Here is a 25,666-nt window from a genome sequence, read left to right as displayed (position 1 = left end):
ACCTGTAGACTTTCTCGCCAGGACAGGAGCTCAGCACATGGCACAGAGCACTCTTCCTGTGGGGAGTCAGATCCCAATGAAAGAGACCAGATGGGGCTGATTCCGACATGCTCAGCTGCTTCTGTAAAACTCACCAGCCAGAGTGAGGAGGAATGAGGGGAGGAGGAGTGAAAGGCCAGGTGGTTACTCTGGCCAAAGTCTTTCCATGTGTGCTCATGGAACGGGGGAAGTGGAAGTGTGGAACAGCTCCTTTGCACATATTTACATGTATTAGCATATCTAGTTCTCATAATACCATGAAGTATCACTGTCCCCATTTTATAGAAGAGGAAACTGAGGCCAAGGCCATCTTCCAAGGAAGTACTGGCTTGGGATCTGAACCAAGGAACCAAGTGTCCTCTGATCTGAAAGCCCATCCCATGTTCTTTTCAGTGCCATGTATCTGCTTCTCATTTGGAATGCAGGGGAAGGGGAGGACTCCTGCTGTCTTCCCCAGCACTCACAGGGAGCCCTTCTGGGTCCTGAAGCCACCAGCTCACCTCGGGTCTGGTTGCTTGAGTTACCCCGTGTACCTGAGTCCACAAATGCTTCTCTGGGAATGTGACAGATTTGATAGGGGCAGTCACTGGGCCCATACCGGGAAGGCTGGGAATAGGCCTCCTTTCCTGTGGTGCTTAGCCTTGGTCTCCCCTGCGGGACCTATGCCTGCTTGCTAGACCAGGCTATCTCACATGGCCAAAGAGGCTGCCACAGAGGCCTCACCTTGGCTCCCACCAGGATGTCCTGGACCAGAGCGAGAGCAGCTACTTTAGCTCAGCCTTTCAGGTCAGGGCTGCAGTAATCAACTCCTTCCAACCAAGGGCAGGGCCCACCGGGGTCTCTGTTAGCTTAGGCATGCCTTTTAGGCTTAGTTCTCTCTGCTTACGAAGCTCTAAGACTCAGCCCATCCCCAGCTGGCCAGTCTATTCTGTTGGACTCTGACGTTTGCCCCAAACCTGGCTTTTCTCTTGGTGTCCCTACAGTCCTTTGTCATTCACCAAGTTATACATTTCTTGCTTTTCAGTCTCTGCAGATGTTCATCCCCCTTCTTCCCCTCCCTTCCCATCTATCTCTTCCTCTCTCCATTTATCCTCTGTCTCTTCTTCCTCCTCTCTTCTTATTGCTCACCCTCCACCTTCCTCTCTGCTTTCCCCTCTCTTCCTCCCTAACCCTTCCCCTTGAACCCCAGGGAGAGAGGCCTGTCTGCAAAGGAAAGACCTTAGTCATGTGATGATTAGATCCCCAACACGTTATCTAGTAGAAGGCAGCACAGCAGGAGTTTCCTTCAAGGGGCTGAGGGGTTATAAAGGATTTCCGAATATTGTAGAAAATCATCCGAGGATGCTGGGATGAGGGCAGCTGCAACAGGGGTCTGAAGGTGGGTCACAGCCCCCCCATCCCCAGGGAGAGGAAAGGTGACAAAAGGAGAGGAGAGGTTCCATCCCTCATTTTATTCTCTTGACACTTTTGCCCAGAATTAGTCCTGTCTATGTTATTATCACTTGTAAAAGCATTTTTTCATGCCATTTAATCTATCAGCCTTTTATTAAAGCTTAGATAAAAATGGGGGAAAAAAAAATCTCATCAACGCCAGCCGCCAGAAGGGAAATTTCAGAGACTGAGATGATCAGATTTCTAAGTTTATTGAAAAATCTACAGATAACTGCATGGCTGCTTATGCTATTTTATAAAACAAGTGCAGCCAGGCGAGCCGTTTAATAACGTGGGAATTGTCGGCCGTGTGGATAGTGGACAGAGGATGAGCTCATCTCAGGAAGACATAGGCTCTGGCGGAAATGAATACTGCGACACGCTGCAAGCCAGCAGCACAGTGTCGCCCTGCAGACTGAGCCTCGCAGCTTCTCGGGAGCTGTCCACGGCACAGCCAGCCACCAAGGGACAGGGTGCCTCGGTCTTTAGTAGAAGACTCACACTTATCCCCTCCCATGTTAGCCACATGGGAGGAGTAGTGTGGAACAGCTCCTTTGCATATATTTACATGTATTAGCATTTCTAGTTCTCACAATACCATGAAGTATCACTGTCCCCATTTTATAGAAGAGAAAACTGACCCCAAGACCATCTTCCAAGGAAGTGCTGGCTTGGGATTTGAACAAAGGAACCAAGTGTCCTCTGATCTGAAAGCCCGTCCCATGTTCTTTTCAGTGCCATGTACCTGCTTCTCATTTGGAATGCGCGGGAAGGGGAGGACTCCTGGCTGTCTTCCCCAGCACTCACAGGGAGCCCTTCTGGGTGGGAGAACAGTGGAACTTACACTAATCCCCTCCCATGTTAGCCACACTCTGGAGCTCACATGTGGAGTAGTAACAGGCTTTCAAAGGTATTTAATCTCGCCACAATGCTGAGACAGGTATTAATACCCCTCTTTTCCAAATGAAGAAACTGACCACCACTGGAGGGAAGGAACTTGGGTAAATCTACAGAGTGACATGGCGGTGCTGGGGTGATTACCCAGGGTTTCCAGTTCTGGTCCTGTGGTCCTTTTGCTCCATTGGGCTGTCGCATCACCAGAATCAGTCTAGAGGGGGAGATGTTAAAGAAGCCACCCTTTGGCCCTCGGGACAAGTGTGTGAGAATTGGTGAGTGGGTGGGGATAGGTGAGTCAGGTTTGGGCAGTAGAACATAGAAGTAGGATATACTCTAAATAGGTTCATTTCCTGACTCACACCCCCTTATCTGTGTGACCTTGTGTAAGTCACTTGACTTCTCTGTGCCTCTATACAATAAGGAGTGATAATATCTACCTCATGGGTTTGTGGTAAAGTTTAAAAGAGATAATGGATCAAGCATTTAATGTAGTATAGTAATAAATGGTATAGAGTTTAACCCACTTTTGAAATCAAAAGAAATTTGTAAAAGTGCCTCGATTCCTTAAGGACCTAGAAATAGAAATTCCACTGGACCCAGCAATCCCATTACTGGGTATATATCCAAAGGATTATAAATCATTCTACTCTAAGGACACATGCACACGAATGTTCATTGCAGCACTGTTTACAATAACAAAGACCTGGAACCAGCCCAGATGCCCATCGATGATAGACTGGACAGGGAAAATGTGGTATATATACACCATGGAATATTTTGCAGCCATCAAAAATGATGAGTTCGTGTCCTTTGTAGGGACATGGATGAACCTGGAAACCATCATTCTCAGCAAACTGACACAAGAGCAGAAAATCAAACACTGCATGTTCTCACTCATAGGTGGGTGTTGAACAGTGAGAACACATGGATACAGGGAGGGGAGCAGTACACACTGGGGTCTGTTGGGGGGAAACGGGAGAGGGATGGGGGGTGGGGATGTGGGGAGAGATAGCATGGGGAAAAATGTCAGATATAGGTGAAGGGGAGGCAGGCAGCAAATCACACTGCCACGTGTGTACCTATGCAACAATCTTGCACATTCTTCACATGTACCCCAAAACATAAAATGCAATAAAAAAAAAAGTGCCTCAACAAAATATCTGTCCTGTAGAGGTGAACAAGTACTTTCAGTCCCTTCCTGACCTCTTTCCTGTGGCTACCAGTCCTTACTGGCACCTGGGGCACCTGCTTCCCCTGCTGTGGACTAAGATGCCTGTAGGTACCAGGTTAGAAGAGCTGCTTCTTGGAATTGCCCTGTGACTGTACAATGTGCCATCTGCGGCCTTGCTGTTGACTCGCGATATAACCTTGAGCTGACCTTAGTCTTACCTGGCCGGGCCTCTGTTTCCTTAGTTATAAAGGGGTAAGGGCAGAGCTTATGTTTGCGGAATTGTAGTTTGTGTTTCGACATCAGAATCAAGTCCATTGTTGATTCTTGAAAATGTCGATTTGTGGGCCTGCTCCCAAGTTGTCTCGATCACAGTCTTTAATAGCGCTCTAGAATGTATATTTGTAAAAAGCCCTCGCCCCTGGCCCCATGCTCTATCCTAACTCTCAGAGATTCTCATATAATTGGCCATTAATGCATAATGAAAGTATAATAATGAATTAATAAATTAAAAATTGATTTACTTTATAACTTTGGCTGTTTGTAAGATTTTCCTGTTTGTTTTTCTTTTTTAGCCGTTTTACTACATGTGTCTAAATGCGGTTTTCTTTGAACTCCTCTAGGGTTCATAACACTTCTAGAATCTGATTTGATACCTTTTGTCAATGTTGGAAAATTCTCAGTCATCATCTCTGTAAAAATTGTTTCTGACCCATTTGTTGTTTTCCTCTCCAGGACTCTAATTACATGTATGTTAGACCTGTTGCCATGTCCCATTATGTCCCATACAACTTATGCTACCACCTGTATTTTCTATTCATTTTTTTCCTCTCATTCTTTCAGTGAGGATATTCTCTATTGACCTGCCTCTGAATTCACTAATCTTTTCATCAGCTGCGCCTAGTTTGCTATTAAACCCATCTATTCAGTTCTTAGTTTTAATTATTGTAATTTTCAGTTCTAGAATTTTCATTCGATTTTTTAAAATTGATTTTAATTCTTTGCTAAAATTAATTTTCTTGGACGTATTAATCAGTTATTTTGAAAGTCTTTGAGTGATCATTTCAACATCAGTCTCCTTAGATCTTTTTCTTTCTATTTCTGTTTTTTCTCTTGGTTTCTGGCCTTTCATGTCTCCTGATATTCTTTATAATTCACTTATTAAAAATTTTTTTTTTTTAGTTTTTGTAACTTTTTATTGAATTTTGGACATTGTGTATGAAAAACTAAAGAATGAATGTGAGCCTCTGGATGATGCTATTTTCCCCTTAGAGCATTTACTTTTGCTTTTGGAAGTTAGGATAGGGGCAGATGGTTATAATCCAGTCTGGGATGGGGCAGATTTGAAGCCAGAAGCTTTAATCTTTGTGAATACTGGCTTATTTTGGGTTAGTCCTTATTCCCAGGCTTCAGGGGTTCCTTCTGAAAGCTTGCGTGCCCACCAGGGCCACTCCCTCTTGGTGATGGCTGGTCTATTTTGTTCCCCCAGGATGGTGGGACAGCAAAGCTCTGCTTAGCTTTTAGCCTCCTGGGTGCCAGTTTCTACTTCATGTCTCCTCTTGGTTTTTTCACTGATCAGTTTCTACAAAGCACAACTTCTCAGCTTTTAAGTTTTTAAGAATCAACAAATGCTTTGAGGCAAAAAGCTGTGCCAAATATTAGGTTCAGTTCTGTGCTTTCTTTCGGAGATCTTGGTACCTTCAGACCTCACCACATTTGATAGTTCTCTGATGTGTTCCAACAGGGCATTTCTATTTGTTCTTGGTAGTAGAGTTGACCTGAATATGTTAGCCTATCAAAGGCAGAAATGGAACTCCCTGATAATGGTTTTTAATCTCCTCAGGTGATTTGAGTATAAGATGCACTGGACAAAATCAACTTCTTGCCACAGCATAAGAACCGCCTTGAGCTGTTGTTTCAAAATGTTGATTTTCTGGTCCTATCCTAGACAACTGAACCAGAATTTCCAGAAAAAAAAAAAAGACTGATTTGTCATGCTAGCAAGTGCTTCTAACAAAGGCACACTTGGGACGCTCTGAGTAAGTGGCTCTTTAGAGTCCTCCTTGTTCTGGTTGCCTGAGCATATTCTGGTGACCCTAGTGTCCCCACCCACCCAATGAACCCTGAGTATATATTTGCAGGAAAGAGCATGGTTATTCTGATATGCAGAGGGCAGTATGCTGCCTGTACCACCACCTTTGACTATTTTGCATTCTGTAACTCCATGAGAAGTAGCTTTCTTCGCTGAATTATTTCTAATTTTTTCCATGGACATTTTAATCAGGGATGAAAAATGACTGGTCTTTTGCTAGCAGTTCAATCTAAGAGGAAGTTATTTGCCTCTTAGAGGTACATTAGTTTTCATTGGCTTTTGTTCAGAAGGCAGAGGGTTGTTGTGGAAAGGGACTTGGATTCTGGGGATCAGGGATAAGCCCAGGGCACTGGCTCAGGAATTGTAGGAGTCACTGGCCCCTCTCTTCTTCTCTCCACTAATGTAAGTTTCCTTTGCCTGCTTGAGTGTATCTCCGAATTAGGTTGTTTTCCAGCTAACAGAAGTAGGACTCTAGTGCAGTTCTGAACCTCATCTCTGGAACCCTTTCTCACCCTGCTGGCTCCTCTCCAGCGGATTCCTTCCTGTCCACACCAATTCCCTCCCCTTCGTCTCTTGCCCACCTCCTTTTCTTCTCTTGTCCTTCCCTTCTCTTCTCACCCCCACCCACCCCCACCCCAGTCTTCTTTCCCCCATTCCAGAATCATAATGAGGCTGTAGTGTCCTCTTGTGGACCCTCCCTCGACCGCTTCGGTCTTCGCCAGCTGCTGCCCACGTGGAGCTTATGCAGGAGGGCAAAATGGTCCAATTCCTTTTCTCAGGGCCGTCTAGCAAGACCAGTTCCCGTGGTTCTCTCTGGCTCACGTGAGGATGCTTCCCACTTTGGAGGTCTGTGATTGCCCTAGTCTATGGCTGCCCAGTAAATGCTACTCAGTAAGAAAACAATTACATGTGCCCAGTTGTCAAGGGGCAACGGACATAAACGGGTAATTTACACAAGAGGAGACACAGCCACAAATAGAGGAACTATTTAGTTTCACATTTCATCAAAGAAATGCAGTTCGAACCATGTGAGTAGTAAAAAATCACCAGAACCAGTCAAGTGTTGGCGATGCTGCGTGGAAATGGACACACGTACTGCTGGGAGAGTGAATGTTCTTCAGTCATTCTGGAGAGAAAGTTGGTGAAATAGAACAGAAACCTTATAATTTTCCATAACTTTTGATCCTGTCATTTTCTCAGGAATTCATCCCAGTGAAATAATGAATGTGATTTGCAAAGGGTTCTATGCAAGCATATTCAGTGTGAGGCTGTTCTGTGTGATGACTGCTGTTACCCAGTGAAATACAGCCATACAGCAATAAGGGGCCACTGCATTCATGCCAGTTGTACACTCTGTTGTCATTAAAAACATCACACACAAATATTTAAAGAGGAGGAATGTTCAAGCTCGGATTTAAAAAAAAAAAAAATAAAAGCAGTATATCACAGTAATTGCATTTTGGTGAGGAGGAACCAGCATAGGAAAAAACTCAATGGACACGAAATGTTACCATGTCTGTCTGGTGTGTTTTATCATACACAAAAATCTACGAAATGTGATTAAAAGAGAGAAGAAGAAAACAAAAATACTGCTCCCCAGCATGTGGAAAGACTGGCCTTCATTCTAGTCCTGCCTCTTGTTCTCTGTGAGGCTTTGGACAGGTCACCTTGGCTCTTTTTCTTTCTTTCTTTCTTTTTTTTTTTTTGAGGGAGCGTTTCCCTCTTATCCAAGTTGGAGTGCAATGGCACAATCTCGGCTCACTGCAACCTCCGTCGCCTGGGTTCAAGCGATTCTCCTGCCTCAGCCTCCTGAGTAGCTGGGATTACAGGCGCCCACTACCATGCCTGGCTAATTTTTTGTATATTTAGTAGAGACGGGGTTTCATCTGATTGGTCATTCTGGTCTTGAACTCCTGACCTCAGGTGAACTACCTGCCTCAGCCTCCCGAAGTGCTAGGATTACAGGCTTGAGCCACCGCGCCTAGCCCACCTTGGCTCTTTTGACAGGCAGTTTCCTCATCTGTAAAGCAGAGCTGGCTCGTGTAGCAGCATTCATGTCTGTTCAGTGCTTTCCCAGTCCCTCTGCTAACCATATTTTAGTTTGATCCCACATCTGTGCCTCGTAGATCAGCACTTTGTGGGCTGTTGGCTGTTTTACCATCACTTAATGATTGAGAAACTCACCTTGTTTTCAGGTACTGTGATACAAAGAAAAGCTTCTTAAGGGTCACTGGAGGGCAAGCATTTGAAGGAAATGGAGTAGCCTGGCTCATGACCTGCTGCAGTGGCTGAATGACAGCTGGTCCGGAGGGCAGATGATCCACTAGGTTGGGTCTGGGGTCAGTTAGTAGTTGAGGATGGGACGTTGGGAGCGGATCAAGGCCAGGACCAGAACAGGCCTGAGAAGTGTTGGAAAAGCCAGAAAGCAGGGATGGAGAGAACTGCTCCAGGTTGAGGGGATGTTCCAGGAGTGGTAGCTTTGCTGGAGGTTCAGTTAGGGGTCCTGGGGGTCAGATACCAGGACTTGGAGGCCTCAGGAAAAGAATGGGAGTCAACCCAGCAGGACTTAGCTGGGCAAAGGAGAGACGTTTTCAAGGCTGTGAGCAGGTGTGACAGGCATTACTGGAGATCCCAGAAAGAAGGATTTGGCACATGCAGGCTTATGTGCAAATTGCAAGTCTGCATTTAGATAAAACAGGCAGCAATGGAGAATGTGTAATAGCTGGGCCAATCTAGAGATAGCCTGGAAAAAGGAACTCACTTAAGTAAAAATCGAGCTGTTTACTTCCTGCTCACTAGCAGGTCGAAGCCTAATCTTTAAAACTGATGTCCTTATCTCAGAGCTCCCCAGGTGATAATATTAGCCCTCCCTGACATGGTCTGTCTTCTCCATAAACACCTTTCCATTTACTCCAGCAACAACAACACAGCAACAACACACTACCACCACCACCATCGCACAACACAACACAACAATCACAACACAACAACATACCGCCACCACCACAACACAACACAACATAACACAACAATCACAACACAACCACAGCACAACAACAACGACAACACAATGTAGCTTTCTAGTCCACAGGGCTGTTTTTTGATTCCTAGTATGCCCTGAACTGAACCCGTTGGTTTATGGAAGAGGCTCAATGTGAAACTGCAGATCAACTCTTTTATCACAATCCTTTTAATTACTACATGTACCCAATTTTATTATCCAATTATGGGTAAGATTAAAGTTCATCAAACTACTTGTTTTATGTGAAGTTCCTTCATTTCCAAAAGATCAGTGGAACATTAAAGAACAAATGAAACAGCGAGTTGCAGATTATCCAGGATGATTTATCATTGATCTTCCATAAACAGCAAAACTGCCTCTGGTATTTTCCCCAGCGTAATAGGCCTGTGTATACAGTACACTGTATATCTTTTCATTTCAGCCTTGAAAAAAATATGATATACCCCCAGTGGGAGTCATAATTTCACTGAATGTATAGTGCTTAAGGCTCCACAGCGCCCAGCCAGTTTGTTACAGCAGATGGATAGGAGCCCACTGTTTCATGAAATTGCTTTTGAATATTTGCAGGATGACCTTTTCCCACACTATCCCACCAAAACGTATTAACTCCTTCTGCACAAGATGGAAACGCGCTGTGCTGAACCACGCTTCTGCAAGGCACAGTTGAGATCTGACAGCCTTTAATATAAAACCTTTCCTGACATGTTCCCCTCCGTCAAAAACAATCTCTGTTTCCCAGCAGTTCCCTTTCAGAGAGAGGAAAGCAGAAGGCGCAGACAACTCCTGGGTGACATTTACCAAGGTCACGCAGCTGGTGGTGGGTGGTGCCAGGATTATAATTCAGGCCTGGCTATCTCTAAAGCATTTGCTCCTTCCATGCCTCTGGAGCACATTGTTTACGGCTTTTATCCTTTTTTTCTCTCTTATTTGAGCAGTTTGAGCCCATGTTCCCTCCATCATAATGTGAACTTACGGTTTTATGTCTATCCTTCTTCTCCACCACTTCAAGTGTACCTTGCATTTAGTGGATACTTGCTGTGTCAGCCAGGGCTCAATCAGCGGAATAGCCACCGGGAGGTCCTACATGTGTTAATATGTATCCGGCTGTGTTATAGGGTTTGTTAGAGGAATTTGGCTTTTGCATCTCGTGCTAGAGCTTGAAGTCCACATACCAGGTCATTGGGCAGAGAAGATAGAGGAGAGCAGGAGCCTGCTGGAACCTCCAAGTGCAAGCTGGAGACCATGGGATGGGCTGGACTCTGGGTTGTTTCTTTTGCATCTGACCTTGCTGGTATAGGTGTTCTACAAAGCCAGGGCCCCTTATCCTGCAGCCAGTCGTATGTTCCTGGCCTGGGAGGTGGAGAAGCTGAAGCAGGAAGCAGGGGAATATAGAGCAGCTGCAGGCCTGGCTGCGAGTCGCATCAGTGGCAGCATGCCGGAGCAAAAGGCTGCTGCTTCTCTTGTTTCCACATAGCCCATAAGGATCTCCCTTGGGTCCTGCCCTAAAGGGAAACCTACAGGAGAGGGAGTTCTGGGAAACATTGTTCATCTTAACCAAGTTGTCACATTAGAAAGTCACTGCGGTCCACTTCCATCAACCTGACGCCCACAGGTATCACCTGCAACCATACTTACTCTCCAAATAAAGACAGAGCAAAGTCATGCTTCTGCGCAACGTGATACAACCAATGCACACACGGCCACACGTGCTCACGCTTTCCCAGAAGACGACAGAAAACCCTGCTTTGCCTTGCAGTAACATCTGCTCTGCTCTTAGCTACTTCACACTCCTCCTTCGATGCATGTGACTTAAATCCTGAGATATACGTGCAGTTGCTACTAACCCTGCTATGTAGATGATTAAGGGACGGCAGAAGTGGAAACAAAGATGTGGTTCATCTATATGAACATGTATATCAAAATGAGAAAGACGTACAAATATTATAATCCTTATTTCTGAAACTGGTCACATGGTCATAGCTGGTATTTACAACCAGCTTTATTCTTTTCATTTAACATTGCCTTTGCCTTCAGCAAGAATGGCGGGTTGTAGGTCTAGGCCAAGAATCAGCAAACTTTTTTTTATAAAGGGTCATATATTAAAATGTAGGCTTCGAGGACCATTCAGTCTCTGTCTCAACTGTGTTACCACAATAATGTTATTTACAAAAGCAGCTGGAGGGCTGGATTTGGCCTGTAGGCTGTAGTTTGCTGATCACTGACCGAGGCCATGAGCAGTCCTGCCTGAACTGGATTGTATTGTAGTTTTCCGTTAGCTTTAATCATAGAATATGGGAGTATTAAAAGGCACCCCAGAGGACTTCGTGAATTCCAGTCATGCTCCTCCTTTTCCTTTTATGTAGAACCAAAAATGCATTTTACCCGTGAGAGTTGGGATCAATCACTCCCGCCAGTGCAGTGACCCCTGTTGCCTGATAACTCAGTGGCAGGAGGGGCTCAGAGTGGCTGGGTGGCGGACTCAGCATCCAGGTCAGTGGAACCAGTGGTGTGTCCTCTGGTGGATGCGTTCTTCTCTGTGGGTGTGAGACATCTAGGCACAGAGCCTAAGGTCATTGGGACAAGAAGCATGACTTTGGTTAGTACGTATCTAAGAATAACAGGGAGAGAAGCCACTTTGTCCCTGGTTAGAAGCTGCTGGCTCCTGACGGAAATAGGAGAATTTAGCAGTCTCCATCTTTTCATTCAGTTAGCAAATGCTTATTGAGCATCTACTGTGTGCCAGGCGCTGGCTGGAATGCAAAGGTCACCAAGACAAATACCGTCGCTCTTTCAGCAAGTGTGAGGTGAGCTTGCACCATCATGGAAGGCTTTCATTGTAGCTACTGAGGTTACTGCCAGCATTTCCTGTCTGCAGGTCGGTGGAGCCAGCGGTGCCCATCACCCTTTCCTGTTTTAAGTCAGTAGAGGACAGCTTTTCCATGGCGTTCCATATTAGGCTTTGCTAAAGCCTTTTCCTGGAATGGAGTCAGCAAAATTGTTGGGCCCCAAAGAGGGGTGCTTCTGCAAATTGGGATGATTTAGTTGGATCTGCAAGTGTCCTGATACACAGAAATGTATGTCATTTAGGCCTTGCCTTGGTTGCATGTGACAGAATACTCATCTAACTATGGTGTAATCACACAAGAGTTGGTTTTTCACGTGTAACAAGAATCCTAAAGAAGTCTGTTCAGGACTGGTTCAGTTGCTTAAAGGATAAACCAGATGTACAGTTGTCCAGATTTCTTTTGGCTCTCTGCTTTGCCGTTCTTAATTGTGAGTTTTATCTTCATGGTTGCACAGTGACTGCTCTTCTTCCAGCCCTCACTTTCACATTCCAGGCAGGAAGACGAAAGGCAAAGGCACAGACCATGCCAGCCGAGGCAGTTCTGTTTTCCTAAGTCCTCACACAGTAGACTTCGGTTGGCATCCCGTTGGCTGGCTGGGTTCACCTAGTCTAGCAGCAGTGGGACTGGAGAGGCGTTTTTAATTCGACATATGGCCATGCCGAGCAAAATCAGAGTCCTATTGTTGGAATGGAACATGGAGCGAAGGAGAGAATGGGTATTAGCCAAGCCACTAGCCGTGTCCACTGCAGCTAGGAAGAAAGAGTGGTGGGTTGGCGTTCGGGAGAGGAAGAGGCAGAGCATGAGAAAGAGAACAGGGGCCAGTCGCGGTGGCTCATGCCTGTAATTCCAGCACTTTGGGAGAGCGAGGTGGGTGGATCACCTGAGGTTAGGAGTTCAGGACCAGCCTGGCCAACATTGCGAAAACCTGTCTATAGTAAAAATTAAAAAAAAGCTGGGCACGGTGGCGCACACTTGTAGTCCCAGCTACTTTAGAGGCTGAGGCAGGAGAATTGCTTGAACCTGGGAGGCAGAGGTTGCGGTGAGCTGAGATCGCGCTGCACTGCAGCCTGGGCGACAGAATAAGATTCTTTCTTAAAAAAAAAAAAAAAGAGAGAAAGAGGGCAGGGCCACTGATGCCTCAGTAGTGCTCATTATAAAGCTGAAATGTCATGTCAGCAGTTTTTAAAAGGTGCTTGAACTATTTCACCTCTTTCTAAATGGGTCTTTCTTGACTCAGCAAATATCCAAAACGTTTCCTGTTACTGTAATTTGTACCCTCATTTGAATCTCCTTCTTTGCAAATGCCCGACTCATGAGACCATAACGTTTTTCTTTCTTTATAAACCATTCTTTCTGGCTGTTTAGGAAAAGAAAAAGATGGATAATTAAAAAACACATAATTACCCCAAAACTACATTAATTCTGCTTTGGTGTCACAGCAGGGAACTCCATCCTGGAGAATTCATGAATGGCTGACCTGGAGAATTGTAATGAAAAAAATGTCACAGGAGACCAACATTTTGAATTATTGATTAGAAGGGGTTTTTCCAGGCTCTTTTGGCTTAATTACACACTGTGAAAGGGGCGGTACAGGCCAAGGGAGAGACGGAAGACGCAGAGGAGACGGGAAACTGCTGTATTGCATTCACCTTTTTTTATGAAGCTGTAGCTGTGAAGTTCATGGGCAGTGCTCAAAAAAAGGAGCCTTGGAGGAAGAACCTAAGGATTAAATCATAAGAGCCCCATGCTTTAGCAGCACAGATACTAAAATTGGACTGATATACAGGTGAGCATGGCCCCTGTGCAAGGATGGCATGCAAATTTGTGAAGCATTCCATGGGAAAAAAAAAAAGATCCCTGCCGGTCTTTTGACAAAGAGATTTCTATGTATGAATACTGTGCTTACTCCGTCGCGTGGGCAGGTGGGCCAGGACCCTCCCTTCACTGCACAGTTACTCTGAGAAGCTTGGCATTTGAACACAGACTTCCCCAAACTCCATTTTCCTGAGAATCATGTGCTGGACTTCACGGGAGAAACAGAAGAAAGGTTTCCTGGGACTAAGTCCTGATTTGAGGGAAAAGGGATCAAGATTTTGGAGCTAAGGCAGTAGATGAAGGCTGCTCTGTGCTCTCAAAGGAACATCTAAATAACCTAGAAACCATCCAGGGGTGCGTCAGTGGCTGGGCCTGGCTTCTGGCTGGGATGCTCTTTTGTGGGTAATGCTGGGTGCTGCCATTCTGGTGGCTGCTAAGCCAGCCCTGGGATGCTCATCACAACATGCTGTGAGGTTGGCAGTGCCCTTTGGGACCCCACCCCTGCCTGCTGCTTTCTGCCCTGCTGGCATTCTGTAGGCCTTCTCTCATCTCGGTCCATCCAGAAGCTGCTGCACGGGTCCCTTGCTCTCCCAGAATGTTCCCCGGCCTATTCACCCTCAGACAGAGTGGGTGCCCTCCTCCTTCTATCAGAACTCTGCTCACTTGCCACCTCCTCCAGGAAGACCTCTGGCACCTCCTTTTCCTACACTAGGTCAAGGCCTCCTGTTAAACACTTTCCAGCATCTGGTGCTTTTTATTTCTACAGTTGATTGCAGTTTGTGATGAAGCGTTTATTTGTGGGTTGAGTTACTTAACATCCACCTTGGCCATTAGGCCGTACGCCCACCAGTGTAGGCGCCCTGCCCGTGTTGCTTACAGTGATGTCTCCAGAGCCTTCCTCACCACTGGGGACGTAGTAGGCTCTTGGACTAAACACCTCTTCCTCTCCATCCTCTGGGCTGATTTACAATTCCCATTGTATGAATGTGGAAGCTCAGAGGAGTTCATTGACTGACCTGAGGTCACACAGTAAAGGTTACCAGCAAGGGTTGAGCTGGGATTTGCACCCATGTCTCTCCAGTTATGAGCCTTGCTCTTTCCAGTAATGTTCCTAGCAGCAGCTGCACCCAGGGAGTGGCCCCCTGTGAGCTGGAAGCAGAGCAGATGGCAGCAGCCTCGTCCTAACACCAAGGGCCTTGCTGCAGTGGGCAGTGTCCTTGCCTGTCACCCCTGCATTCTTTGCTGGTGGGCCCTCTCCTTGTCTGGATGATGTCCCCTGTGTCTCCTTGTACTAGAGGGCCTGTGAGCCTGTCCCCAGAGGGCACATGAGGACCCACTGTTAGGCCACTTTTCTCCAGCCAGACTCCCGACCTTTCCATCCCTGGAATCCTTCCTTAACTTGACCCTCTGGATTCAGGGCACACCTTTGCCAGCAGGATACCATCCTTTGTTGCTATGTGAAACTTTTGAATTTAGGCCAGATTGACCCAGAGCTGGCTGTTCTACCCTTGTGCCACCCACAGATAGTTCCATCTCACCCTCTTCATCCTCCACGAGACTCAGCAGCTGGCACCGTGTCCCTGACCCAGATCATGTGTCTGGCACCTGCTTGCCTTCTGTGGGTGCTGGTTCCATGGTGGCCCAGGAACCCTTGCTGCCAGCAGGGCCCCTCAGCCAGGGCCTGGCATGCTGTGCCCAAGCAGATGGTGCTGGAACGTGGTGAGACTCCCCTTCAGGGCAGGAAGCGGAGAGAGGAGGGTTGGACACAGGGCCTGGGTATTATTTGGTGTCACTTTGTCACTGGAGATGTACCAGGTGCATCCTTAGAGCTCAGAGCAGAATCCTCTCGCTGCAGCCAGATGGGCTCTGAAGCGCCCAGCATGGATCTCCGTCTCCCGGCTGGGGAAGGAGGCAGGCTGAGGGGTGGAGAGGCCTAGAGGGTGGATGAAGGAGAGCCAGTGTGAGCGTCTGGCCTTGTTCTCTCTCCCTTCGCTGTTGCTGTTCTTCTAGTCCCTTCCTTCTTGTACTGTCACTTCAAACCCCTTTCTGTAAAATCATGCAGCTAATGTTACCGAGTGCCGATTCTGTTTCAGATCAGCTGCGCTGGGCTTTGGGGCTCTGTGGCTCTGCCTTGTTGGAATTTCAGTCTCACGGGGGAGATGCTCTAGAGAGGGGCAGATCATCACTAGAGAAGTGTGAACTTCCCTGTGACACGCACTCGGAAGGAGCAGGACATGGTGTGACGAAGGTCCATCATGGGAGGAGTGGACTAGTCGGGGACGTGGAAGCAGGCTGCCTGGGAGATGGTGCCGATGCCCTGGTCTCAAGGATGAGCAGGAGTTACCTGGGAGACAGGGAGGAAGGGTGTGCAGGCTGGGAACAGAGAGCGCAGGTCTCATGGGATGGAGGAAGGCAAATTGGAGGGAGTCAGGGAAGGCCAAGGTGGCGGAAGTGGAGAAGTCCAGGGCCATGGTGAGAGGGACTCTGCTGGCTTCTAGGATAAAATGCAGGGTGTGCAGGGCCTGGGAAGCTCCTTCCTACTGCGGGCTGAGGGGACGCAGGTTTCCCAGCATGCACGGGAGGAAAGGGCATGTTGGTGATGATGCCAGCTGTCACCATCATCATACCAGTAGCTGACACCTCCTGGTGCCTGCTGTGTGCCGGGCCCTGCTCTGAAGGCTTCAAGAATTCTCAGGAAAGAAGGGAAAAGGGTAAGGCACAGGGAAGACTTCCAAAGCCTTTCAGGGCTTGATTTGGAGTCAGCACAGAGGGAATGCCAGCAATTTCACACACACACACACACACACACACACACACACACACACAAACACAATTCCTCCATGTGAATTCACACACACACACGCGCACGCACACACACACGCATATACAATTCCTCCATGTGAATTCACACACACACACGGATATGCAGTTCCTCCATGTGAATCACACACACACATGCACACACACAAACACAATTCCTCCATGTGAATTCACACACATGCACGCACACGCACACACACACGGATATACAATTCCTCCATGTGAATCACACACACACACACACACACACACGGATATACAATTTCTCCATGTGAATTCACACAGACACACACACACATGGATATACAGTTTCTCCATGTGAATTCACACACACATACGGATATACAATTCCTCCATGTGAATTCACACACACACACACACACACACACACAGATATACAATTCCTCCATGTGAATTCACACACACACACGGATATACAATTTCTCCATGTGAATTCACACAGACACACACACGGATGTACAATTCCTCCATGTGAATTCACACACACACACGGATATACAATTCCTCCATGTGAATCCACACACACACACACACACACAGAGATATACAATTCCTCCATGTGAATTCTCACACACACACACGGATATACAATTCCTCCATGTGAATTCACACACACACATACACACGGATATACAATTCCTCCATGTGAATTCACACACACACACAGATATACAATTTCTCCATGTGAATTCACACACACATATATGGATATACAATTCCTCCATGTGAATTCACACACACACACACACGGATATACAATTCCTCCATGTGAATTCTCACCCACACACACGGATATACAATTTCTCCATGTGAATTCACACACACACATATATGGATATACAATTCCTCCATGTGAATTCACACACACACACACACAGATACACAATTCCTCCATGTGAATTCACACACACACTCACACGGATATACAATTCCTCCGTGTGAATTCACACACACACACGGATACACAGTTCCTCCATGTGAATTCACACACACGGATATACAATTCCTCCATGTGAATTCACACACACACACACACACACAGATATACAATTCCTCCATATGAATTAACATGAGCATTTTTTAAGTCAGTTTGGGTTGTCAAATGCCAGACATAAAGCTGAAATGATTCAAGAGACGGGAAAGCCAAGATGATTAGAATGCGTTTTACCTATAAGTTTTTAATACATTAGAAACCTAAAAACTATATTTACCCTTTACAAGCAAATTAAATGTTATTTGTTTGTTTTTCAAAGAGGTAAGTCACATGATGGGTTTAGAATAGATGTCTTCAGAGATCAGAGTCATCGCTTCCTTTTTTAGGAAGCAGAGGAGCCAGAGACATGCCGTTTAATGCTGTGCCGTACCAGGGTACTTTTCTTTCTCTGGAGTGGACTGCGTGTGTCTACCTAATATCTGTGGCAGTTGTCTGATAATAGACTGCTTTAGAAAATGTTATACTTTTATTTCAGAGCCAATGATTTCAAGGGGTTTACAGGAAAGAAGTGGGTTCTTCTCTGCCACATGACCTCGAGGACGGGTAAAAATCTCTTTCCTGCTAAGGGTTGATACATGATTTAGAATTCTAGGAGCAAAACGTCCTTTTGCACATAGGAGTCTAGCTGACATCCCACGGTAGAAACCATTCAAACATGCAGTTTCCTCATCTGTAAGTCTCCTCTAATAAAGTGGGGATAAAACAGAGGGATTCAAGTGAGAACACAGAGCATGTGGCTAGCTCCGTGAGTGTGAGCTGCTGTTATTTACATGCATGTTAACATGGGAGCACATTCACAGACCTCTCCAGATGCATAGCCATAATGACACACGTATGTGAATACATCTCATATCACACACGCACACACACACGCACACACACACGCACACACTCTCTCTCTCTCTCTCTCTCTCTCTCTCTCAGAGGTTTGCTGAAATTCTCCAACAGAAAACTAGTTGTAGTCGTTTTTTTGCTTGTTGCATTGGGTTTGACTGGGGCCAGGGTGAAGGTAAATGAATCCACCACTCAGCCTCCCCAGCCAGTGCCCAACTATGCCTGTGGGCGGCTTCCTGCTGACTCTCAGGTATTTTTGATCTCCAGCCCAGCCCGAGTGACCAAATTGCCCCACAGGGATCAGAGCAGCCAGTCCAGGTGTTTAAGCCATCACGGGGACCTGCACTGGCAGCTAAGAAGCTGAACATGGTGGCAGAGTGAGTACAGGAGCTGTGCCCCCTCAGATTAGCTCCTGCCTGGGCCCCACCGCCTGGGGAAGCAGAGGGGACAGCGCCGATGCAGCCATCTGAAGGACATGCGGGAGTTAACTGGGAGAAGGGAGGAAGGGTGTGTAGGCTGTGAACAGAGGATGCAGGGTCTGCCGTGCCTGGTTGGCTTCACCTTTACTCTCTCTGGCGCCTCTGCCTGGAATACCCTCTCCACGCAAACAGGTTCTACGTCACCCACACTCCCAGCCTGGCTCAGATGCCATCTCCCCCTGCTAGGCTCTCTGGATCTCCCTCCTCACCTCCTCTGAGCCTTTGTCTTTGGACCTCTCATAAATTCAGCATGTCGACCTTGTGCCGTGGCCATCAGAGCTCCCGGAGAGTGGTCACTCCCAACACTCTGCATGAAGCTGGGCTCAGAGGGCATTTGATGATCAGAGCTGCTCCAGGTATCCTGTTTCCACAAAGGAGCTCTCCTGAATTTGAGTTTGATGAGATCACTCCCTTGCTATACATGCTTCATTGGCCCCCTCAGCACTTAGGGTAAAATCCAGTCTTTCTCATGGCCCTAGACTGCCTGGTTTGACCCCTCCCTACTTCTCCCTACAGCCTCGTTTCCCCTCCCTCCCTCTCACCAGGCTCCGGCTCCCTTTGCCTGTGCAGGGAGAGTGCCAAGCTCATTCTGGCCTCCGGGCCCTTGCACATGCTAAGCCATCTGCTCGGAATTTCCCTCCCCTTCACCTGGCCACCCCTACTCATCCTTCAGGTCGGAGCTCAAATGCCACTCAGAGATCTCTTCCCTGACATCCCCTCACTCTATTTGTAATTGCTTATTTGCTTTTGTGATGGTTTAAGGCAGGCACCCCACTAGAACTCCAGGAGAGCGGGGCAGAGTCTGTGTTGGTCAGCACTGTATCGGCAGCACTTAGTACAGGTTTACATAGAGCAGAAAAATAATTATTTTTGTGAAGAGAGGCACAAATGCTATGAGGCCTGAAAGACCCCCCCTCTTGGCTCATCTTCCTCCTGCAACTGCCCTTTTTACACCTCTTGTTTTGGAATCCAAGCCCGGCCTGAGTTTAGTTCCTTGCCTGTGAAACGTGGCTCTGCAGTGTCACCAGTCCAACTTAAAGCAGCTGCTGCCACACCCACGCTCCTGGCTCTCGGGTCTGGGGTTCAGCAGGAGCTGGCCACATTCCAAATACTGGGGTCCACCGCTGCAAGTGCCGAGAAACTAACCGCCCACCAGCTGCTGGCAGGGGCAGACAGCATTGCTGTGCAACTCCACCAGCTCCCCCAGCCATGGGGAGTGTATCCTACGCCCCTGGCCACAGTGTTCCTGTGGGGTAAGCTCCTGTCACCCGTAACGGTGGCTGGTTTGACAAGCCACCCCTTATAGGCTGACTTCTCTTCCCTGTCTCCTTCCCACTCCCCACCCCAAACAAACTACTTGACCTTGAATCCTGATCGCAGAGTCTACTTGTGGGAGAGTGCACACTAAGACAAGCACTGTTGCAGCATGACGCTGTGCTGTTCCGTTATGATAGGCACGCCGACCACACGCTTCTGCACGTGTTTGCTCATCAGATCCTCCCATGAATACCCTCTACCACGTGATGTGGCCATCAGAGTGGATGAGAGTGTGGAGACAGAGGCCCAGGCTGTGAAGCGTGTCCTTATGCCCTGAGACCATCTACCCTTAGAGAAGAGCATTAGGATGATCGGTCATGGACGGCCACACATGTCCCTGGAGACTCATGCACTCACACAAATGGCAGTGTGTGCACACTTGGACCCACATGTGCAGAAACCTCTTAGTGGCAATTTCAATTTCCTAATGAAAAGCAAATAAGGAAGGCATGTCCTATCCAGCATCCCACACGCCAGCTTATGGAGTCCAGGGACTTCCTCGGGTCATCTGGCCCAGCCTCCTGCATCTAACCTAAACCAACATGGAATGAGGTCTTGTCAGCTAAGAAGCGGTGCTTAACTAGCCACTGAGTGAGCTGTTAGGGACTCTGGGATAATGACAGGCTTCTCAAATGAGAAGATGAGGAGGGGTGTGTGTGTGTGTGTGTGTGTGTGTGTATTTTTTGTGTGTGACAGTTTGAGGTTTAAAATTACATAGTAGAACTAATAGGCCTTTTCTGTCTCATAATTATGTTTGTCGTGATATAAACCCTTAAACGTTTGGCTGCTGATCTTGGATGCAACTCTCAGCATCAGATGGAATTGTAAAGCCATGACGAGTCACTATGCTGTGGCCGGGGGTCCTCCCTGTGTGACTCGCTGCGGGGGAGTGCTGCTGTTCTCGGCATGTGCAACAAGGGCTCGTAATTGGAAGGAGGTCGTGTTTTCCATGGAGCTGTCACTCGGGACCCAAGGACTTGGAGGCAGGAGCTACTGGCTCAGGAGCCCTTGGGAGTTAGACGGGACGTGGGGCTCTGCCATTTCCCCCTTCGCTGGAAACACAGAGCTTTGCGAATGCTGTAGTCCAAGCAAGGGCGGCACCGGGCTGCCGTCTTCTACATGGAGATTGCTATTCCTTCAACAGGGCAGTTTCAGCTAATTGAACTTTAAATTGTTCCATCCCTAAGAATAATGAACGTTGAGACCATTCCGCCAGGATGATGAGTTTAGTCCTGGAATAGATGTCGTACAAGTTGGGCAGTGAACTGCACCGAACACGCCTGGAGTGATGTTAGCAAGACAGCAAGCTGAAAATTAGCATTCCAGAAGGGATAAAGCCATCGGCATACAGTATTAGAAGATTTTTATGACATTATGATTCTAGGTAGTTTGGACTTCCTGAGTTAGTTAAGAAACTTAATTTTCTTCCCATCAGAAATATCTTAGGGCTCTTTTGGTTGCAAGTAAGAGAAATCAATGTACAGTTGTGCTCTGTGGCACACTCTGACCTCCCGCTCCCAATGCCAACCAGCCTGTGTTCCAAATGACTGTTGAAAATCAGCTCCGTTCTTCGAGGACAAAGTCTTGACTTCAATGAGAACATTCAGAAGATTGTGTTTCAGGTTTGCGAAGCTGTTCCTAGGAAGACTATTTTGTGGTCTTCAGAGCACATATTTGAATGGAGCAAGCTTCATTTGCATATGCAAGATCGGGTATTTCTGTTGTAAATTTTTTTTTTTTTTTTGGTCCAAAGGAAGATCTGGGTTTATATTCAGAGCCTGCCATGTGACAGCTTGGTAAACTCTGAATTTCAGTTTTCTTATCTGTAAAATGGAGATAATTATACTTTCCTATGGGTTGTTGAAAGGATTAGAAAAAGCAATTTATGTAAAACCTAGCACTATTTAAATAACAGATGCAAAGCTTAGCACAGTTGTTCAATAAATGATCGCTATATTTGTCTTGTTCTATAAATACAGTAACATGAAATTAAGTTTGTGAGAGTCAGACTGGATTGTGAGTGGGCTTGAGTTGTTAAAGCTGTGTGTCTCAGTACATAGTTCACTGTGAACAGCCATGTGTAATTTATTGTACCTTCTATATGTATATGTAGTGATTTTTTTAAAAGCGAAAAATCCTAACTTTTTTTGTTTTCCTGTTCTTGTACATGCCCAATTCTCTGCTGAATTTTTACTGTTTTACGTGTTTCCCAGAATCTGAGTGCCATTCAGCATTTGTGTGTGTGGTTATTTGAGGAATGTGTGATTTTACTGCTAGAGCGTAGATTCCATAAGGATTGGAATCATGTCTGCTTTTCCTTACTGCTGTGTTTCCAGTGCCTAGGCCGGTGCCTGGCTCATGGTACACGCTCAATAAATACTTGTTGAAGGAACGCCGTGCGTGGATTAGAGACAAAGCCTTGAGAGAAAACCGATAAGAGGCAGGTGGGAGTGGCCAACACTGCCAGATGCTGCCAGGAGGGCACGTATCATGAGGCCTGGACACGTGTGCTTGGGATTTGGCAACCTGGAGATTACTGGTGACCTTGATGAGAACAAATTCAGGGAGTTAGGGAGGCTGGGGCTGGCCCACAGCAGGCCGGGGGCCGAGTGGAGTGGTGGGAAATCGGAGGAGGGTGGATGAATTTTCCTAGAATGGCAGTTGGCCAGGAGCAAGCCCCCAGGACAATGTTTACTCTTCTCCTATGGAGACACGTTTTCACTGTGAGCAGGACCTCCTCCTTATCTGCCGTTTCCCCTCAAGCACAGCCCCAGGAAGCTAGCGAGTCTTCTCAATTCCCCGTGGAGATGGGATGCTAGCCTTTTGCGGTTGCACGTGCCTGGGATCACCGTGTAGCCCTGGTATATTCCTGCCCCTGGCTTTGTGGCAGCCCTCTGCTGATGCAAGGAAGTGACAGCCTTATCCTCAAGCATGGGCGGCACTCATGAGGCATGAGCAGTCAAGGGCTCTAAGGTCGCTCAGCACTTTCTCATCAAGGAGGCTGGTGTCGGGTCCCACACCCACCGAGGGTGCTAATGCCCTGGGAAGGGTGGCACTGGTGTCTAGCTGGCCACCTGGAGTTCCTTTCAAGGTCTAGAACAGGAGCAAGTAAGAATTGATGTCCACCGATCACTTTTATATAAATACATTTGTCATTTATGTAAATGTCATTTAGAGGCAGGAGCTCAGGATCATTTCAACTCTAAGATACTGGAAGTATCCAGACCCGTGTTTGCATCGAACTGAATGGCTTCTAGAGTCACAGACCTTACGGATGTATCAGGTTCTGCACCCCCTGCGTATCATGCGATGAAATCCCTGCAAAATAGCCTCAATCCTCAGACTCAGCACTTTCAGTAACAGGGACCTCCCTGCTTCCTGTGACAGTGCAGTCTTCGGATTACTTTTCAACTAATGTTTCTGTCAAGCTCTGTTTCAAAAACAGTTGTTCCTTAAAACTAAAAAAGCTCTTCCCTCTTGCCTTTTCTAGACCTATCCCCTCTTTGGCGATGGAAACGTAGAGCTACCCAATGTGGTTCTCAGGGGGCCTGAGTCCGTACCGTCCACACCACGTGATTCACATGAGGTTGACCTGTGTCCGCTATGAAAAGGCCTTTTTCTTTGCGTGAGGAATGTGTGTACTGAGTGAAGGACTGTGGAAAGAAAAGATAGGTAGAAGCCTTCTAGGCTGCTATGCAGTCTAAGGAAAATTTGGCAAAGCTGTTGGGGAGTCCTAGAGCTACAATTAGCCATTGGAGGGCTCACCTTAGTAGCTCTGCTGTACTTAGTCAGTGGCTGGAAGCAGCTTTGGGAAGGTTTACCTGGGCACAAACATGATCACACATTTCAAAGGCAACCGAAGTCGGCTGGGCGCAGTGGCTCACACCTGTAATCCCAGCACTTTGGGAGGCTGAAGCAGGCAGATCACCTGAGGTCAGGCGTTCAAGACCAGCCTGGCCAACATGGCGAAACTCCGTCTCTACTTAAAATACAAACATCAGTTGTGCCTGCTGGTGCACTCAGAGCACCCAGCTACTCGGGAGCTGAGGCAGGAGAATCACTTGGGCTGGGAGGTGGAGGCTGTAGTGAGCTGAGAATGCACCACTGCACTCCAGCCTGGGCAATGGAGTGAGACTCTGTCACTCACACACACAAAAGGCAGCCAGAGTCCCAGGTCAGTTATTCTCCCTGTAGTTGGAGATCTGTGAGATGAATCCCCATGGCCACCATGTCACAGTCTCCCCTTCGGTGTCTGGGACAGTCAACAGCCTTGCAATAGGGAGAATAAAATGTTGGCCTGTTCTTTCTGTAAAAGGGTGGTGGTGACCACAGATATTCTCCTATTTAGAGCTAGAGTTCAGCGTTACCTGTACCTTACGGCGAGATGTTGCCTCTACCCAGCTGTCCTCACTGGGAGAGAAAATTACTACCTGCAGTGATTATTTTTCTGGTGGCAACAGTTATGTGCTTATTAGCTCAAACTAGTGAGGAATGTGGAAAAATCGCCACATGCATGGTACATTTTGGTTCAAAGGTATTTTCCATCCATTATGTCATTTGATTCTCACCAAGACCTTATGAAGTTGGTAGTTCAGGTACACATTTAGAGACCAAGACTTAGAAAAGTCAGAAGGGTCCCAGTAATCCCAGCACTTTGGGAGACCAAGGTGGGTGGATCACGAGATCAGGAGTTTGACCGTCCTGGCCAACATGGTGAAATCCCATCTCTACTAAAAATACAAAAATTAGCCAGGTGTGGTGGCAAGTGCCTGTAATCCCAGCTACTTGGAGGCTGAGGCAGGAGAATCCCTTGAACCCAGGAGGCAGAGGTTGCAGTGAGCCGAGAACATGCATTGCACTGCAGCCTGGGCAACAGAGTGAGACTCCGTCTCAATCAAAGTCACATCGTCTCTTAAGTGGGAGAACTGGGACTTAAATTCAGGTGCCTCATTCTAGATCCTGGAATATTTTCATGATATTCCACCCGCCGTGGTGGAGGAGACCTGGGAACAAGTAGAAAGAACTAGACTCCTCTTCCTGTCTTTCTGTATCTGGTGGGATTGTGAACAAGGAACATAGTTTTATATGGCCTGAATGACTTTTATATGGCCATTGAGTTTTCTATGGCCTTAATGACTCGACTGGGCTGTGCACTCTTGGCAGCCTCAGTTGGCCAAGGGGAACACCTTTCTTTCCATCTTCTCAGCAGCTGCACACAGGGACAGCTCACGTCGAGCAGCCTAGGGAACTGAGCATGGGAATCCATCGTACAGTCAGATGTATGTACTGTTCGTCCCTGACTCCAAACTGAGGCTATTTAGCACTTTTCAGTCATTATCTTGCTGTATGCCTTGCGTCAGAAATCCTGGTTTGCTGCGTAAGATAGCAGGGACTGTGTCTTCTCCACTTTCTCCTCGTGGGTTTCCACACACCTGCCATTAATGAACTGTATTTCCAAAGCTCACGTTCTTTGTGTGTGGGCTCAGCTTTTCTGATTGCAGTGGGCAGAGCGTGGCAGGGCAGGAGGGGAAAAAGGATGAAAAGATGGAGAATCTGGCAGTTTGGAGTCAAGCTCCAAAGATTCATCCCAATGTGAGGAGCCTGTGGTCTTCAACTCAGAAGAGAGAGAGCCTCTTTCAGTCCATTCTTGTGGGATAGAAATCCTGCTCTGTACCACATACACCGTGAAATACTGTGCAGCCATAGAAAGAAATGAGATCACATCCTTTGTAGGGACATGGATAGAGCTGGAAGCTGTTATTAGCAAACTAACACAGGGACAGAAAACCAAACACTGCATATTCTCACTTATAAGTGGGAGCTGGACATTGAGAATACATGGACACATCAGGGGGAGCAACACCCACTGGGGCCTGTCGGGGGTGGGGTGG

The 25,666-nt window shown here is 47.2% G+C and overlaps 1 protein-coding gene and 1 pseudogene across 5 annotated transcripts in view; both read left to right on the top strand.

The window, feature by feature from the left end:
- MTHFS (methenyltetrahydrofolate synthetase) overlaps window positions 1-25,666 on the top strand; it is a 296,448-nt gene that overhangs the window by 52,385 nt on the left and 218,397 nt on the right. The window lies entirely within an intron of this gene.
- On the top strand, window positions 13,240-13,339 carry LOC120368124 (U6 spliceosomal RNA; annotated as a pseudogene).

The sequence above is a fragment of the Saimiri boliviensis genome, chromosome 5 (assembly GCF_048565385.1).
Source record: "Saimiri boliviensis isolate mSaiBol1 chromosome 5, mSaiBol1.pri, whole genome shotgun sequence".
NCBI classification, from domain to species: Eukaryota; Metazoa; Chordata; class Mammalia; order Primates; family Cebidae; genus Saimiri; species Saimiri boliviensis.
The sequence above is the reverse complement of the archived record's forward strand: the minus strand, read 5'-3'. Positions and strand labels throughout refer to the sequence as shown.